The following is a 9,538-nucleotide window of genomic DNA, read 5'->3' on the forward strand; positions in this document are numbered from 1 at the left end:
TTCAGGACCTCAACACAAGGGAAGGATGCATTCTTTCACGGCTGTGTGCTTCCACTCCTGTAGTCTTTGGCAAGTACCTGGACTGTCAGCTAGTCCAAAGTGCCAGGGAGAGCTTCAGCTGCTCCCAGAGTTCAGCAGACTGGCATGTCTCCGGCAGCTGGACAGTGACAAGCTCTGCTCTAACATATTACCAGAATTATACCTGTTTGCATTACTTCCTCTGAACCCGAAAAGCCCATGATAAGATGACTCTAAATATAAGGAGCAGTCAGGATTGACAACTCTGAAAGCAAAGCCCAAACTACCTCAATCACCTGTGTGCATCCACAGCCACTTAGACAGCAGCTCCAAAAAATGCTGGCAAGCGGGCAGGCTTCTCAGACATGCACAAGGTACACACACAGCAGGAGCCAGCTGCTCAAGTCTATAACTCCAGAAGATGCTACGGATTGCTGTGCATCTACCCTGGAATTTTTAATACTCTACTATGTCTGCCATTAAGCAAGGCACTAAAGCTTTGAATCTGTTCTAGTTTCCATTGGGTTTTTTCCCTATATTTATTTCAAGTACTATCCCTGTGTAAAAAGAACTAGACCACAATCAACTCCCAAAAGGAAAGTGATTAGGGTATTGTTGCAGCAGGATTTAGAAATTACCAACATCTTACACAAGAACTAGCTTTCATGCTTCTCCAGTCACTGCTTCTCCCTCAAAAAGGCATGAAGTCACCAGAGAGGGGGAGAAGGAAAACTGAATATACAGAAAGAAAATAAAAGGAAGATATGAGGCATGCAAGTGATGAAATGCTTACATCACTTCATGAGATGAACAGCCTCCCATCCAGTCTCTTCTTCACTCGATGTTATCCATCTATCTCTTGTTTCAGGGAAATAGAGGGGAGGAGGTAGCATTTTATTGCTTTGTTAGTAGATGCACTCTTGGAAGGGGAAAAGAATAGCAGAGGGCCAATATTTTTAGAGGGCCAATATTTTAGAGGAAGGATGGGTGTCTGCTACTGCTCAGTGAGTTATTGGCCCTGAGCTTGGCTTCAAATCAAGGGAACCCTGAGCTCATACAATGTGTTGTTCTACTCAAAACACTCTTTCACTCTGGTTCATATGGCTGTTATGCAATTCTTCTATTAGTAAATAAAATCTCATTGACAGCTCTCTATGAGTGTCCCAAGACAAAAGCAAGCAGGTCATTGACAGATATTTACAAATTCAGTTACTCCTAGTTAATCCCGGACACCAGAAAACCTTTCTAACATGATGTATGTGTAATTTTTGGCATTTGATCTGTTTTTTTTAATGACACAATTAATCTACAACCTGCTAGGGTAGAGAAGAAAAGAAAAAGGAAAAAAGAGACTTCAGCTTCTACAAAAGTAGCAGTAGACTAAGTGCTTTATATCAGTGCTGTAGTAAGCACATTCATACTTATTGTAGAAGAAAACGGGAGAATTCGTTAGAGATCCTGCAACGCTGTTAAAGCGTACTCTTTTCACGGGGAAAGTTAAGAATGTCACAAGTGGCAGTAGCAGACTGCAGAAGGCTTGTGCTGCCGAACTCTGTGCAAGAGGAAGATAAATCTTCCGCATGCCCTGTGAGAAGCTAGAAGCACAGGTTCCCGATTAAACTCGATGCTATTCCTAAAGCAGACTACTTAATCTTTTTTTTTAACAGCACCAGAAATTCTGGATCTTTTATGCCTGCGCTGCCATAGGAAGGCGCAGCCCCCTGTGCGCCCGCGGGGTACGGGGATCCGCGGCCGGCAGCGGGGATCGGCGGAGCCCGGCAGGACCCTGCCCTCCACGGGCTCCAAACGCGCGGGGAGAGCATCGGGACAGCCGGGGCCACCCTTCCGCTCGGAGGGAGGACTCTGAGGGTCCCCCCGGGGAGGACTTCATCCCCATCACGGTGCCCCGGGACCGGCACAGCCGCTGCCGGGGCTCGGCCGGACACGCTCTACCAGGGACCCCCGACCCCGGGGCGGCTCCGCTCGGGCCGAGGGACCCGCGGAGCCGCCTCTGCGGGCGGGCAGGGCGCGGGGCAGCGAACCGGCGGTGCCATCTCTCACCCCCGCGGGCAGCTGTCACTGCCCGCCACGCATCTTGAGAAGACACCAAACAAAACACAGCAAACGAAACATAAACTATAGACTAAATGAAAATAAACAGTCAAGCGGCAGCGACTCACGGGCTGCGTCCCCCCGCTGCTCCCCGCTCCCCCACACCGGGCAAACGGGGCGCTCCGGCAGCGCCCGGCGATGAGAAGGGAGAAGTTCCCTCCCGTTGCGCCCCTCAGAGGTTTCCCCGCCCGGGCTCCGCCGGGGCAGCGCCCGGAGCCCCCCGCGCCGGGCGGCGGAGGCGGGAGCAGGTGGGCGCCGCACACAAAGCCCCATTCACGGCGCCCGCCGCCGCCGCCGAGCGCGCACGGAGCCGCGCCCGCCGCCCGCGCCGCGCCCTCACCTCATGGAGCACCCGCGTCCCGCTACGCCGGCGCGGCTGTGCCAGGAGCCGCGCACCGAGCGATCCGCCGCGCTGCCGAAGGGCGGAGCGGCGGCGCCGAGCGCCCCGGGACACTCGGGGGCGGGATGGGGCGGGAGGGCGGCGTGACACGGCGGCCACGTGACGGCGGGGGCTGAGGGCCGCGGGGAGGGGGCTCGGCCCCGCCCCCGCTCGGGAGCGGCTGTGAGGGGAAGGGAGGGCGGCGGTGACGGGAGACCGCCCTGCTGGCTCGGGGCCGGCGTGTGTCTCTGAAGGGGTGCGGGGAGCCACGGAGTCACTGAATATGCCGAGTTGGAAGGGCCCCGCAAGGATGGATCATCAGAGTCCAGCTCGTGGTCCTGCACCGCACAACGCAAGAGTCACAGCATGTCTGAGAGCATTGTCCAAGCCCTTCTTGAGCTCTGTCAGGCTTGGAGCTGTGAGCACTGCCTTGGGGAGCCTGTTCCAGTGCCCAGCCATCCCCTGGGAAAGAACGTTTTTCTGATATCAGACCCAAACCTTCCCTGACACAACTTCAAGCCTTTCCCTCAGACCTTGTCACTGTCATCCCAGACAAGAGATCAGTGTCTGCTGCTCCTCTTCCCCTCATGAGGAAGTTGTAACTGCAATGAGGTGTCCCCACAGTCTCCCCCAGGCTGAAGGTGGGTACCAATCCACTGCCATCTTTGGATGCTTTAGGATATTCTTAGGAAAAAGCTGGGGACAGGGGCCAAACCTACGCCAAGTTCTTAAGGAAACAAAAGTGCTTCAGCACATGAGGGAAGTCCTGTGTTTCGGTTCTCCCCAAGGCTTCCCTGTATGTCAAATGCCCCTTTGTAGACCTCTAGGTAGAAAGGATTGCTTGAGAGGAAAGAGAAGTGGACTACTTCCTGTTCAGGGTCCAGATTAATGACTGGTGTAGTGTTTGGCTACATAGGAGCTTACAATGGGAATCGCAAGTGGGCTTTATAGCAGTACCAAGGCTCTGATTCACTGGATGTGCTCTACGAGTCTGTCTCCCATGTAGGTCAAACCCTTCTTCTCAAACTTGAACCTCTGAACACCCTTTCTAGAGTCTTCTGTCAAGCCAATGGCAAATCACCAAAACCACCAAATACTTGGTGATATCTCACTGAAAACACCACCTGTGCAAGGCTTTGCACACTTTGTCTATGAGTTAACCTGTTAACTGAGCATTGCCTCCCATCCCACCACAAGAGTCCTACTAGAGCTGCTTCCCATAATGTCCTGCCAGTGCTGCTCTCCATCTCCTGGTTCCACTGACCACAGCTGGGCTCCCTGACTGAGAAGTTCGCCTTTAATCTCTGTGATCGCTCTTATCTTCTCTGTTCGCAACAGTATCCACACCTCCTGAAGTGGCAAACAGTACAGGGAGGAAATGAGCACCTCAAAACTTCAGGTGATTATTGTAATAGTGGCAAGTATCGTTATTAAACAAATACACTTGATTATCACCAGAAGTATACTTTCCTCTGCTAATCTGCAGCCCTTACCTTGGTCAATTTGTTCTGCATGTGTTTTATGTCTGAGAACAGCCATCATTGTGCCAGCACTGTTTCTTTTTTTTCTTTTTTATTAAAAAGACACACCCCAAAAATATTAATCTAATATAGTTAATGATAAGACCTTAATTTGCAGAAAACAAATAAAAACGGGAAAATCAAACTTTCTCTGCAATGCTAGCTCATCAGATACAAAATATGTTCCATTTACTATTGAGTTAGCTTTAATTCCTGTTATTTTTAAAGCCAAATACATGTGTACAGTATTGTTAGAAAGTCTCTTGCCTATATATAGCAACACCAGTAAATGTCTGTGTAGTCACATGTGACCAACCTGAAAATGTTAGTTAGTCATTGTCTCTTGCATTTGCATAGTTTGACCAAGTGTGATTTTTATTTCTGTTCTCAATGCCACTATATAATAAAGATGGAGTTTGGGTATGTTTGCATGGGATGTTCACATGTAAAATGACACATGAATAACTGATAGTACCTTCTGTCTGTACCATCGTAAAACTTCCAGTTCCTGAGAAGTGGAAAATACCATATTTAGTACTTGCCAGGGAAGTATTGTTAATCATATAAGCTGTGGACCAAGATAGAGGCTTTGGGGTGTGTTGTGGGAGCAAGCTTAAATGCATTAAACCAAACTGATCTGTGTCTCAGAACGTACCTGCCCTCTGGGTTAGTCTCCTTGCATGGAAAGCTGTCCTTTCATCTCTTCTTTCCTGAGCCCCCTTTTGGGTCCCCTTCCAAGGGCTGGTCATTGCTTTTTATTCAGAGCACTCCTATGTAATTTTGTGGCTGGAGCCTCTGCAGGCAGAGGACAAAGCTGGGAACCGGATGAGCTCAGCTCTATTCCAAATTTTGCCCTCATTGTGCTACGGTGCTCTGCCATAGTCAAAGTAGCTTCAGTTCACCCGTGCTTCTACTCTGGAGCAAACACAACTCTTTGAGAGTTTCATTAAATGCTCACCATAAGCTAACATAAATTGTTAGCTAGATGGCAACTACTAAATCTGTGAGGTAAAGTACATCCTACACAAGCAGCTTCTCTCAAAATCTAAATATTAGCATGTTGGCTGCATGACACCCTTACCGTGCCCCTCTAGTCCTTTGCGCTGCAGGCAGGATGTGAGGATGGGAGAGCAAGATACCTTCCTCTGTTCAGTCTCCTGGAAAATGTGAGAGGTTGGCAGTCGGTTTTGACTTGGAATTGGCTGCCCACAGCGAGGGTGTAATGAAACCACCTCTACATTCCTAGCCACTTCTCCAGAAGGGAGAGGCCTGGAAGTGGCTTAAAGATGTCTTTAATCACATCTTATCACTCTATCTTGATAGCATCTGCTAATTAGCTCACCTTGTCATAGTTAATTTTTTACGCTGCTCCTGGCTAGTTAATATTTCCCCCCCCTGCTTCTGGCTACTGCTTTTAGTAGAACAAAAAGCACTGGCCACATCTCCACCTAGAAGTCATTTGCAAAGGAAATCACACTCCTGAGCTGCCTGATTACTTCCTGCTATCCCTCCAAGCAGCCTAAACCTGTTCTATAAGCTCCAAGTGCTGCATTTTTAGTTCCCTTGTTGGACTGGTTCTGGTTTGACTATTTTGAATTGGAATATAGTTTGATTTACTAATCCTGGCTGTTATTTTTCACTGAAATGCAATTTAAAGAAAGTTTGGCTTTAGATTTTAAGACATGATTTTGTTTCCAGACTATTCTTTGCCTACAGTAAAATGCTTTTTATCATTCTTTGTAGCAGATGTCCCACATAAATGCAAGAATCACTGTGGTAACAAGCAAGACAGTTAAAAAGTGTCATTTTTATCTGCTTCCACCAGAGCAATTTCTTTTTTTAATAACTTGTTAGCACAGAAAGGAGGTGATTGATGCCTCTTCACAATATGGTATGCTTAGAAAACTTGGTTGGGAATTTTTTGCCTTTGCTGTTTCCATGCTCTTCATATAGCAACACCAATGAGCCTGAAAGTGTCAACACCAGAGGACAACACTAAAAGTGGAACTGGAAAAAGATCACAACTGGATCTGCTCAAACTAGGCTCTTAAATGAGACAGAATCTTCAGAGAAAGGAAAGCAGACCTTGGGACTTCTTTTTCTTTGAACTGAACTTTCAAAGAGTGAGGGAAAAATCCAGGAATGGTTGCAGGGAATTATCTAGATTATTTCAACTTTCTCTTTCAAGATGGATTTCCACTGCCTCCAACAACCATTCTTCTTTCTCATGGTTTTCACACCTGCACTCACCTTTGCAGACCTTTCTGCAAGGAGCCCCAGTTTATAATTTGACCTCTTCACTGTCCCAGGTGACATATCTTGGAAAGCTCCAGTGAAATTTTGCCTTTGTAATTCTTCCTGCGCCACAGGGTCCTGCTTTGCCATGGCCTCAAGTGGCACTGTGAGGCTGGGCTGCCCTTTAAATCTGAATATTCCTCCTCTGCCATAGGAGCAGGAATCAGGAGCCAAGGGAGGAGGCCAGGCTGTCTGTGTTACTGCTGCTGAACCCTTCAGTGATTTTGCAGCAGAGATCTGGTGAACCCCAGAGACCCAGCCCTAAACAGCAACCTTACCTGAGTGGGACTGAATAGATGCTCCTTAGAAGAGAATAGAAACATAGTTTACTGTTCTTTTCCTGTGAGAGAAAGGACATTATCTGCCTGTGGTCATACTTTTCATCTTAGTTTGTAGCTACTGGAATATACAAAAGGAATTAATGCAATCCTTCTTAAGTACAAAGAGTAAAGATTGCCTTCTTTTTTTTTTCTCTTTCTCACATTATTATGGAAATCTGTGCTTGCATGTTAGTGTCTTTGATATGAAAGTGATTTATGTAGGTTTAACTAGGAGAAAAAAAAATTTGGCCTTTTCACCAACGTCCAATGTAAAATAAATTTATTTTGTATATCTTCCTTGTGGGGACAAACTCAGCTTTGCTTTGCATGAAGTGGCCTTGATGATTTAATGCAGATTTCCCACAGAGCCTCAGAATTACTTCATAACATATATAATTCTGAAAATATTTTAAAAGTACAAGCCCAAGTGTTTGTTTTTGGAAACAATAAAAGAAAATTACACACTCCTTACACAAACAGACTGTGCCTGAAATGGCAGAGCATCTATGCTTTTTTAAATTTAAAAAGGAAAAAGTGTTTTGTTTTTTCCCATAGAAAAGCTCATCAAGCAAAACACAACTGACCAAACAGACATCAAGAGCTCTGGAGGTAAAGAACAAAGCTTTGTTAAAAGCCTATCCCAGAATCAACAGGTTGTATTTCAGGTCTCAGTACCATAATTCCTGTTTATGTGTAGCATCTACTGGTTTGTCCTTGAATTAGGACTGCTTCAATCTCTCTTGCACAGGGCCATGGAAATTCTGTGCATATGGGCGTTCTCACGTTTTCTCCATTCTTCTGCAAGCAAGAGGAAGATTTTCCTCTCTGCTTGGCCCCACAGATACAGATGGGAACCAGGATCACTTATGAGAAAATGCTCTACCCAGACCCTGCACCTAGAGGTTTCCCTGAAAGCTTGAGGGCTGAGATTTCTCAAAAGCCAGATAGGAACACCTGTGTGAAGCCGCCAGACTACCACAGACGGGGAGAGCACACCTTGAGCAGAGCTGACTTCCACCCCTCCACAAATATAAAGGGCCCTTTGAAGGCACACCACTGAAAGTCCTGAAAGGCCAGTTGCCCAAGACCAACCATGAAGAAGATTATACTAATCTGAGGATCACTAAAGAGCAAAATTCCTAGTATTTAATTACATTGTTGAGCACCTTGATTATGTTGTAATAGCATAAAAGTCAAAGCAGTTCCCACAGAAAGAGGCGGCTACATGCCCATATACACTCCACACAGGAGTGCATAGAGTTGCTTTGTCTTTAGTCTTGCTCTAAGGTTCCTATTCCAGTCAGAATTTGTAAATCAATTTCCTCTTCCCATTCAAACCTGGAAAAAACACATTCCTGCATATTTTATATGACTATTTGCATTACTGAGAAGCCAAGAACCTTGCAAATGGCATTTCAAACTGCCTATTTTTTGTCTTTGCTCTTCACAGGATTTCTTAATGCACTTGGCACCAGCAAGCTGAAACTCCTGTTCTGTCCTGTGCTGTATTCCCATGACAAAATTTCTACTGCTGATTTTGTTGTGGAGGTTCAAAACCCCATATGCATTATATCTTCATTGACATTCTTCCAGGTTTTGGAAAAGAAGTTGCCTTACATTTCCAGAGAAACTAGATCTCACTTTGTCAGTCATCTGTTTTGTTTTTTTAAATGCTTCTCTGATGCAGAGGGTTTCAGACCATATTAAAACTTGTATAAAAAGAAAAAGAGAAAAGAAATCCAATTATTCTTTCTACTGTATCATGAAAATCAAACTTTGGGTCTCATTCATATTTGCATGCAAAGGCCCCTGCCTCTGCTGGGGTTGGTGTAAATGAGTGTCTGGCATTCCTTTTTATTTCTCAGAGATGGCTACAGCATTTATCCTGGATCACAAGAGAAAATATCAAAGGGCTGGGAAGTGGGATGGGATCCAAGTTTAAGACTGCGATTTAGTGTGGAGACATTGGAGATTTCTGCACTTTGCACAAGGACAGATATAAATCTTAGGTAATCCTCCTCCAGCAGAGAGGCTTTTCTTAAGGACTTCTACAAATGAAGCATCTAATTACCACCAAATAAATAGCAAACAAAGGACTGAGAGTAAGTCTTTAATATGGTGTAGCAGTCCTTAAAGATTGTGACAAACCAGAACATCACAGAGGAATACAATTGTACTTAGAAGTTTATAAATATGGACCTGAGGGCAGAGTTTCATGAAGTGATGAGGTCTGGCTTTGGCATAATCAAAGTTTGAAAATGCCAAAGCCACATTATCCAGAGTATAAGTCCACTCTACTCAATAGAAGTCATTCGATCATTTCTGGAAATTATTTCTTTAAAGTGATTTTTCTGTCTAGTGGAATTTTTCTCACATGCAATATCATGTATCTCTACAATGCATTGCTGAAGTGTCTTCTATTCAGTCAGTCTCAGGCACTTCATTGCCTAATGCCAAAGTAACTTCAGTTCATCTATTTAGCAGGGTCCTCTGGCCCTGAGAGAAGAAATAACTTGCCTGCCATGGAATGACGCACAGGATCACATCATCCTCTGTGAGGGTTGTGTCCAATGGTCAGTGGTCACCGGCCAGCTGATCCCCCATTTTCCTTCCCACACACTAGCCCATCCTTCATTACCAGTTGGAGATTCAAGGGTCTGTGACTGAGTCTAGGCCAAATATTACCCTTCTCTCCCAGTCAGAGAAACACAAACCCATCTGCTGCTTTCCAGTTACACCAAACATACCACAAGCCTTTATTTTCTAGGAACCACTAGGTCCCTTGTGCACAGCAGTGTAAACACCATGTGGTAGATGTGCTGATCTGATGCCAGGTTAGATGTGCTCAGATTTAACACAGATCCTGTTTGTGCTGGGAGATGCCTTGCTACGCC

The 9,538-nt window shown here is 45.8% G+C and overlaps 1 protein-coding gene across 2 annotated transcripts in view; it reads right to left on the reverse strand.

Annotated features, from left to right (window-relative positions):
* RAI14 (retinoic acid induced 14) overlaps positions 1 to 2,605 on the reverse strand; it is an 86,753-nt gene extending 84,148 nt beyond the window's left edge. For both annotated transcript variants that reach the window (XM_030969522.1, XM_030969524.1), the window contains exon 1: positions 2,471 to 2,605. The gene's annotated coding sequence lies outside the window, so the exon portion shown is untranslated. The remainder of the gene's footprint in view (positions 1 to 2,470) is intronic.
* Between the last annotated feature and the right edge of the window lie 6,933 nt (positions 2,606 to 9,538).

This window comes from Camarhynchus parvulus, chromosome Z (assembly GCF_901933205.1).
Source record: "Camarhynchus parvulus chromosome Z, STF_HiC, whole genome shotgun sequence".
In the NCBI taxonomy this organism is placed as follows: Eukaryota; Metazoa; Chordata; class Aves; order Passeriformes; family Thraupidae; genus Camarhynchus; species Camarhynchus parvulus.